Below are 8,468 nucleotides of genomic sequence, written 5' to 3'. Positions count from 1 at the left end.
CCATATACCCTGGATAATTTCCTTTGTCTCCTCTTCTTTCTCTTTTTCCTCTTCTTTCTTGCTTTCTTTTTTTTTTTTTTAATTGTTAATTCAACAGGTGGTTATTGAAGAGTTTCTGTGTGTCAATCACTGGGCTAGGTGCTGTGCAGACAGCGTTGAACAAAACAGACCAGTGCTTTGCCCTCACGGGGTTTACAGATTGGCGAGGCAGGCGTATTAAATATGCAAATGAACACATAAATCTACAATAAGAAATAGTGAGGAGCTGTGAAGGAACAGGGCATCTCTACCCTCCGCCCCCCCTTGGCACCCTTTCTCATAAACTCAGATTTTCAGAGGCCTCGCCATCATTGCTTCTTTCCTCCGGACTCCTCTCCTTTTAAGGAGTGGACTTCACACGAGGCCAAGTTTCCACCACTGTGGTCTGATCTTGGAGCCCAGTGGGGATCTTCACAGAGAAACCTTGTGTTATTGCAGCTTCGAGGTAGGAATGGGCAGAACCAGAGGCAGGAGGGACTAGAGAGAAAGAACAGCTCTCCCTTCTCTGAAACAAGAAGACAGATGTGCAGAGGGCCAGGCAGAGGCAAAAGACAAGGACGGAGAGCCCAGGAGTAGGGCCAGATGGTCTCTGACCGGTCCAGGCAGTGTGACCTGAGGTCATGTAAATAGATCACCACGCCATGCAGTCCCTTCCATTCCACAAATCCTGCCTTTTCTTTCATGCTCCAGCCCCTTGTTACCCACACCTCCCCTCCCTCCCCTTTTGAGAGCCCTCTCCTCTACTCCCTGCTCCTTCACTCCTTTTTTCCTCTCCTCTCCCCTTTTCTTTTTCTCTCCCTCCCCTCCCCTCCCCTGCCCTCCTTCCTTCCTTCCTTCCTTCCATCCTTCCTCTTAGTATCAGTCTCAGTATAATTGGAAGAATCTAGGTGGAGAAAAATGTCAAGAAGTACAAATGCAGATTTGGTATATCTGACCTTTTTTCTCTTCAAAACAATAAATGCCAAATAGTTTAAAACGACAGCCAGGATGGTTAGAGATTATTTGTGTGCTTAAGTATTTAGGGAAGAAATGTAGTTCAAATTTAAGTGTAATTTAAGTGAAGATTCTGACTGGTGAGAGTCCTAAGTACTTTTAAGGAACCAGCATAAGCTGTGATGTTTACATTTCAGACAACAGAAAATGTGAAAAATCAGAATAGAACGAAGTGGCAAATGATCCCTGATAGGTAATGAGAACATTTGATAACATCAAGGAAGTATTTTGCAACACACAATTGTGTTTGGGTTTTTCATATGGTGTGGTGGCATCCCAGAGAAAGACCCACAATCCACATGTCCTCTCTTTTGATGAAATACAAGATATTTTATATATGCAGGTTTACCTGTATCATTTACCTATTTTACCGAAGACATTTTATTGTTAAAACAGAAGGAGGGAGAATTATCTTGCTCCAGCTGTGTAAATCCTGATAGAAGTATAATCCTCTAGCCTGCAGTGTAATTCTGAACTCAGTCTCATACTCAATTATCATCAGAAGCAGCAGTGTCCTTTACAGAGTGGAGGCTCTGAAAGGTTTTTTTTTCTTCTTTTTTTTTAAAGAACTGTGAACATTAGTTAACCCATTTACTTCTGAAAAGAGACAACATTGCATTGTGTTAAGAAAATAGACTGTGGATTTTGCTCTCGGTTTTGTGCCCAGCTCCAGCACTTTACTATAGTTACAAAATCTTTTTTTTTTAAGATTTTATTTATTTATTTGAGAGAGAGAGAATGGGATATAGAGAGCACGAGAGGGAAGAGGGTCAGAGGGAGAAGCAGACTCCCCGCTGAGCAGGGAGCCCGATGCGGGACTCGATCCCGGGACTCCAGGATCATGACCCGAGCCGAAGGCAGTCGCTCAACCAACTGAGCCACCCAGGCGCCCTGTAGTTACAAAATCTTAACACAGTAAGACAATAACTTAATTTTCCTGCTCATCTATAAGGTAGAGGTTATTATAGCACTTGCTTTATAGGGTTTTTAGGAGGAGTAAATGAGATAATTAAAAAAAGTTTAGTATAACACCTGGCATATGGTTAAAGCACTGAAAATATTATCCATTATCTTCAATTTTATTATTGTTTTATTAATAAAGGGGCTTCACCTGATTTTTCTTTTTGTGGCTTCCTTTCCATGTCATCTTTGCTGAAATCTAACTGTACTCAAAATTAGAGTTTATCTTGTAGAAACTACAATTAAACAAATGAAAGGCCCCCCAAAACCTTTATGTATTATGGACAAAAGCAGCCTATTTGCTCAGAGCTAAAATCATCAGAAAGTCAGTGCCATCCCATTGTGCATTGCCTAAGAATTCCACATGGAAATAGCAAATCTTTTATTTATTTATTTTTTAATGTCAAAGAATTTTAATTAGGTCGTAAAGATTTCTAAACCCTTAAGATACTCATTATAAGATTTTTTACTTTCATAGCAGGAAAAATACTTATTTCAATAATTAACTATGAAGTTTGAAAAACTATAATGTCAGTTGGGGCATGGAAGGAGGGAAGAGACTTCTGGACTAGGAATGGTGGGATTAGGTTTTCATTTTAGGATGTGCTGAGTTGTCCTGTTTGAACCTGGGCCAGTCACCTAAGCTGTCTGAGTCTTAGTTTCCGTCATATGAAATAAGTGAGTTCTAATCTCTACTCTCCCTTTCATATTAAAATTGTGTGATTATAACCAATTCCAGGGCTGGTGCCAAAGCTTTACTGGGAAGATGGTAATTCTATGAACAGATGCAGGGTCAGTTAGAATTTCACAGAGCAGTAATAAGAAATGGTAACCTTCTCTGATTCTTACGCATTTGATAACTAGCAGATGATGACAAGAGCTGTTTACTTCTAACCAATATGCCTTAGAGACTATGATAAGATTAAAGAAATTTATTTTCGTTTCTACCAAAAGGAAAAGCCAAGTTATTTTGGTTCTTTTCTGGATATATAGTGAACTCACCTAAGATGCTCTGTTCTGGTTTTCTGTTCTAATTATTACAGCTAGTCAGGAACCAATTGTGTGGACAGAGGCAATAAGATAGATAGATAGATAGATAGATAGATAGATAGTTAGATAGATAGACTGATAGACCGATAAATTCTTATCTACCTACTTACCCACATACATGAAAACTATACTTCCTCTTCCTTATTTGGGTAGAGTTTAGGTTAGGGGTGGGATATTGTGATATGGGAGTACTTGACTCATCTATCTCAGTGTGAGGGATATAGGGGGTACTCAGTAAATACTTGTTGAATCAACAAAGAAAGGAATAAAGAACGAGGAATAAAAATATGATATATGAAAATGGCTGCAGGACAAGCTCTTTCCATCTTTAATAACCACCTGCTGCAGTGAACACAATGTGCCTTACAAGTTCACTTGCTCACTTCTTAATGGCTCATTGACTCTCTCCTTAACTTCAATTCTCCATCCAACAAATAATCATAGAGACTCCTTGTGTGTTCAGAACTTTGTAAAACTATAAAGACAATAATTACAAAATGTGATTCCTGACTTTAAAGAACTTATAAGACAAGAAATGTGGATTTGGAGTCAAAAGTTGGGGATTCAGGACTTGACCCCAGCATCAGTTGGCTTCATGATCTTCATTTAAACGGTCTTGAGTCCTGCTGACATGCAGGGGATGATTCCAACCTCACAGGATTGTTGAGAGGATCAAATAAGATTATATATATAGAATAGTGCTCTGTAAAATTGAAAGCACTATAAGCATTACACCAGCTATTAGAAATAACACAAGAGGGTGTGGGCTTAAAGTCTAAGTGTACTGAGGCAAAGAACAGTGAGTAGGGGTGATGAGTATGGACTTCCTGACAAAACTGAGCCTTCATGGGTCCTGGAGGATGAGTAGGGTTTGGATAATCAAGATGAGAGGAGAGCATTCCAGACGGGGAGCATGAAGCATGGAGTGAGAAGTGCCAAACTCAGTCTGATTAAATCAGCTAGTCTTCCTGGAGTACCTGCTGTGAACATCATGCTCTGCTGGGACTTCTCTGGAGAAGAGATTTTGTGTTGGAAGGTACAGTTGGATGGGCAGCCTGGGATTCGGACATGACAGGAGGGCCTTGGAGAATACGCAAGAGTGTTTCATCTTCTCGCAGGAAGAACCAGGCAACTGTCAACAGATCTCATCCGAATTTTAGGATGATGAAACTGGTAGAGGTGTGCAGCTCATATTAGAATGTGGGGACTGGAGTTGGTCATCCGGGTGCAGTGTGGGGGATGGTTTGGAAATTAGGATGGCAGAGAGAAGGATGGCTGCAGAGAGATGTAACAGATCCTGTTGTCAGAGGCAGAAGAGGGATGAATCCAAGTTATCCTGGAACTTTCTGCCAGCAAGACTAGAGTATCTTTGATAGAAACGAAGAATTGAGGAAGGAGAGATTTGGGGAGGGAGAGGTGAGTTCCACTTGTACATGGGAAGCTGAGATAATAGCTGGCTCTAGGCAGCAACATCCTGTAGGCAATTAGAAATGTGGGACTAGAACTCCTGTAAGAACTCAGGGCCAGGCATGGAGATTTGGGAATCATCAGCACAGAGACTTCTCATAAATTATGCACTTTGCTTAGAACTTAATTTCATGTTTTTCAGAAGATAAGAGAAATGGAAAGCTTGCTGAATTATGGATTATGCAACTGTATTAAAAGCAATTCTCTCTTCCCCCCTCCCATCCGCCTCCCTGGTGATTTTGGTGTTCTGTTCTTCCTTCCGATCCACCACCCCCCCAAATACTTTATAAACTGAGGGGCACGATAACATCTCTTTCTGTCAGATCAGAAGATTGTCAGTGAAGAGATTAAGGTGATCAGGAAGGTTCACCAGAAGATATAGTGATCTTCTTGGCACCCTCTCCAGTCCTTCAGAGATCAGAGAGGTAGAAGGTTTATCTAGAGGAAAGCAACCATTTATATTTATAGGAGGAAATGTTTAAAGAGCTAAATTCTCAGTTCCCTGGACAGCTCCGTTGTTTGATTTACAGCTTTTCTTAAGTAAAGCACTGATTCTCACCAAGACACAAGCAGCTTGGCAGATAACGTGATCAGATGAAGTAGGGCTTTCAGAGCCGGTGGATGGGCTTGAAGCTGGGACTCCTTTGCTGACACCGAGCTTTCATTAGTGGTTTGAACTGAGCACAAACGGCAGGTGCGGCTCTCAGAAGTCGAATTTTCTTTAGTCTAATCCTCTTCTTCCTCCCCTTCAAAGGGAAAATTTCCCCAGCAATTTACCTAGATGTTCTCAGGCATTATTACCTGGCACAGGGTATCAGACTTGACTTTAGATGAGGTAGTGATGGGGAGGAGATGGCTGGAGAAATAAGATGCAGGTGCTCACGTTTATTGACCATTTATTATATGCTAGGCACTTTACAGACATCCTCTCACTAACCTTTACAGCCACAAAAGATGGGTATTTTAATCTCTTTCACAAATGAGACTACTGGGGGTTATGTGACGTTGCCAGATCATAAGATGAGTAAGCGGCTGAACTGGGATTTGGTTCCCCGAACTGGGACTAGGTTTCTAAGCCTGAAGGTTCCCTCCTTGTTCCAAGCTGTGCTGCCTTCCAATCCCTCATAGAAGGAAAAACATTATTTTTAAGAAAGACACTTGATTATAATTTTCCAGAAGCCTGGGAGGAGGATGGGAATCCAGTAACGCTCCTCTCCATGTCCTCCCGAGCTGTGTCGTTCATGTCCCTTGTCCCTCTTTCCTTCCTGCCTGCTCTTCTGCTCTTTCGCCGCCTGTCATTGTGGGAAGCCCGCTTCTCTTCTCACACCTTTCTCTTGGGGTGTGCGGGTGAAAGGGGTGAGTGAGGCAGCGTGAGGAGGCAGTACAGCACCCAGTCTTTCGTCTTTCAGGGCATCCTGTGCCCTTACTATTGACCTTCTGTGGAGCCTGGCTATCCAGGGTGGCTGCGTTATAACTGCTGGTTTTCATTTTGACTGTGGACAGACTTTGAGAGAAGCACCTCCTCTGTACAAGGCACCACGCTGGTGCTAGAAAAGATTACTTGGAAGTGACTAAATTGGAATTTCCTTAGAATTAAGGAAAAAAAAATTGTGCTACTGTTTTACGTATTTAAGAACGATGGGCCGAGGAGAAGGGAGTGGGGAAGAGGGAGGGGCAGGCCACAGCTTCGCTTAGAGGCTAACAAGTTCGTGGGGAGAGGAGGACAGCTTGATGTACGGCCCTGGCCGCCGGGCCTGCTACGTGACGCGGCCACTGCTCCGTCTGCGGCCCTCCTGGGTCCAGGCTTTTTATTTGGCAGCCTGTTTCCACTGTCCTCCATGCAGACTCGCTAATCGCCTCGCCTTTTTCTCCTGCTCTGCAGTCTAACCCGTGGATGAATGGATGTGAGCCTACCCTCAGGGTAGTTCTAGAGGGGCTTTCTGAGACATGCTAATCTGGGCAAACTGGGACAATGGAGAGGGCCAGCGCCCCCAGAGCATTCTGCGGTCAGTCAGTGTGTGGTAACTACAGCCGTCTGGAGAAGCGTTGCTACTAGTGAGGATGACAGGTCAGGAAGGGGCCGTGAGACAGTCCCCACAGCACGTGGCTCACGGCCATCATAGTCCATACAGCGTGCTGCAAGTGCCTCAGAGACGCTGTTCGTACATGTTCGTGAGCATGTTTCTTTTCATTGAGATCAGTTCAAGTGCTTTTGGCTACAAGTAATAAAGACCCAACTGAAAGTAGCTCAACAGTCTTACATAATAAGAGGTGTGGAGTTGGTGTGGCTCCAGGGTTGGTCAATTCATAATTCATGGCGCAGGACAAAGTTAAGGACCCAGGCCCTTCCTGTCTTTCCACCCTGCCTTCTTCAGGGTTGGTGGCTGCAGAAGCTCCTTCACACACAGCTGCAAGGGGCAAGTGTTTGTTTTTTGCTCCCTCATGAGAAGGAGGAAACCTTTTCCAAAGGCCCCTGGTGGAATTCCCCTGTGTCCCATTTGCTTGGGCTAACGCACATGACCATGCCCAAATCGAGAGGATATCCAGAGGGAAGAACACAGTTCACTTGTCTCAAACCTGAAGGTGCATCAGAACCCCTGGCAGGGCTTATTAAAATAGACTCCACTGCCCGCCCCCACAATTCTGGTCCAGCCGGTATAGGGTAGGGCCTGAGAATTTGCATTACTAACATCTCTTCTGTTGGTGCTGAGACCACACTCTGGGAACCATTGGCTTAAACCATTCATCAGTTGTCTCCCAGGTCTGGGGCAGTGCCCTTGACCTCCACAGATGCCCCAAACCTGACCACAGTTGAGCTTCTCTTAGCAAGAAGGGAGGGGGAATGCCTGCTGAGTGTCTCCAACATCATTGTTAATTTTGGGAGTTCTAGAAAGAGCAGACAGTTCCATAGAAGGCTCTCAGTTCCCTCTGGGTTGTGTCCTGTAGGGGGCTTTCCCATGGGACAACTCAGGAGAGTGTCTGGATCACAGATCCAACTCAGCTGAAGACAGGAGAAGTCTCACTATTGTTCTGGTACATAGGCTTGTGGATACCAAACATTTAGATTAACAGGCCGCTGGAGCTGGCGATGGCAGCATCTTCTTCCCCCTTTCCCTCCTCCTCCTCCCTCTCCTCTTCCTCCCTTTCCTCCCTACAAATTTCAGTGTCACATGAAACTTCCGCTTTTCAGAAGACTGTATTCTTCCTGACCCCGCAATGAGTGCAGTCAGAGCTTCCCACTTTGGGGACACGTAGCTCCCGTGGCAGCAAAGGGCTTGAGGGCCTTCCAGCTAGAGGCTGAGCTGCACGGAATCAGCCATCAGGGAGCTCGGGACTGTGGTTACCCCGAACACAACGCTCATTATTGATGCTAATTGAACTTGAAGTCAGTGAAAAAGGATTATTTTACAGGGCTTAAGTTGAGGCCAAAATTGTTATTACAGGTTAATTATTCTCCTTAAAAGGCACCATTACAGCCACGATTGTTTTTTATCAGCTTTTTCTCTGGTGCCGAAAGAGATTTCTTCGAAGGCAGATTCCTGATATAATTAGTCACCTCATCTAATTCTTAATCACCAATCATTTCTCTCCAGATAGAGGTTAATCAAAGGTAGATGAGTTGGATATTCTGCCTTAATTGCATTTGATCAGTTTCAAAGAAACCCTTTTTTGGTTAGGAATGTGGCCTTTCCTTGATGCTTTTAAACCTAGAATCTGGAAGAGGGAATCAGAGTGGGCTCACTGGAAAAAAAAAAAAAACACACTTGCTCTCCTCCTGGGGACAGTGAGAAGTGGGCGTGCCGGGGCTAGAGGCGGGGAGAGGTCCTCTGTAGGTAGCGGTGGTGCTGGGAGTCCGGGGCCTGGGAACTGGGTCTCTGCTGGCTTTCCCCTTCACTCTTCTCCCTTCTCCTTTTCTTTCTTTTCATATGGGGGGTCGGGCAAGGCGCCCACATATGGAT

The 8,468-nt window shown here is 44.2% G+C and overlaps 1 protein-coding gene across 1 annotated transcript in view; it reads left to right on the top strand.

Moving 5' to 3' along the window:
• The window catches only part of ALK (ALK receptor tyrosine kinase), a 685,531-nt gene that overhangs the window by 17,823 nt on the left and 659,240 nt on the right, over positions 1–8,468 (top strand). The gene's annotated exons all lie outside the window — the stretch shown is intronic.

The sequence above is a fragment of the Zalophus californianus genome, chromosome 8 (assembly GCF_009762305.2).
Source record: "Zalophus californianus isolate mZalCal1 chromosome 8, mZalCal1.pri.v2, whole genome shotgun sequence".
NCBI classification, from domain to species: Eukaryota; Metazoa; Chordata; class Mammalia; order Carnivora; family Otariidae; genus Zalophus; species Zalophus californianus.
This window is presented reverse-complemented; position numbering and strand designations above follow the sequence as displayed.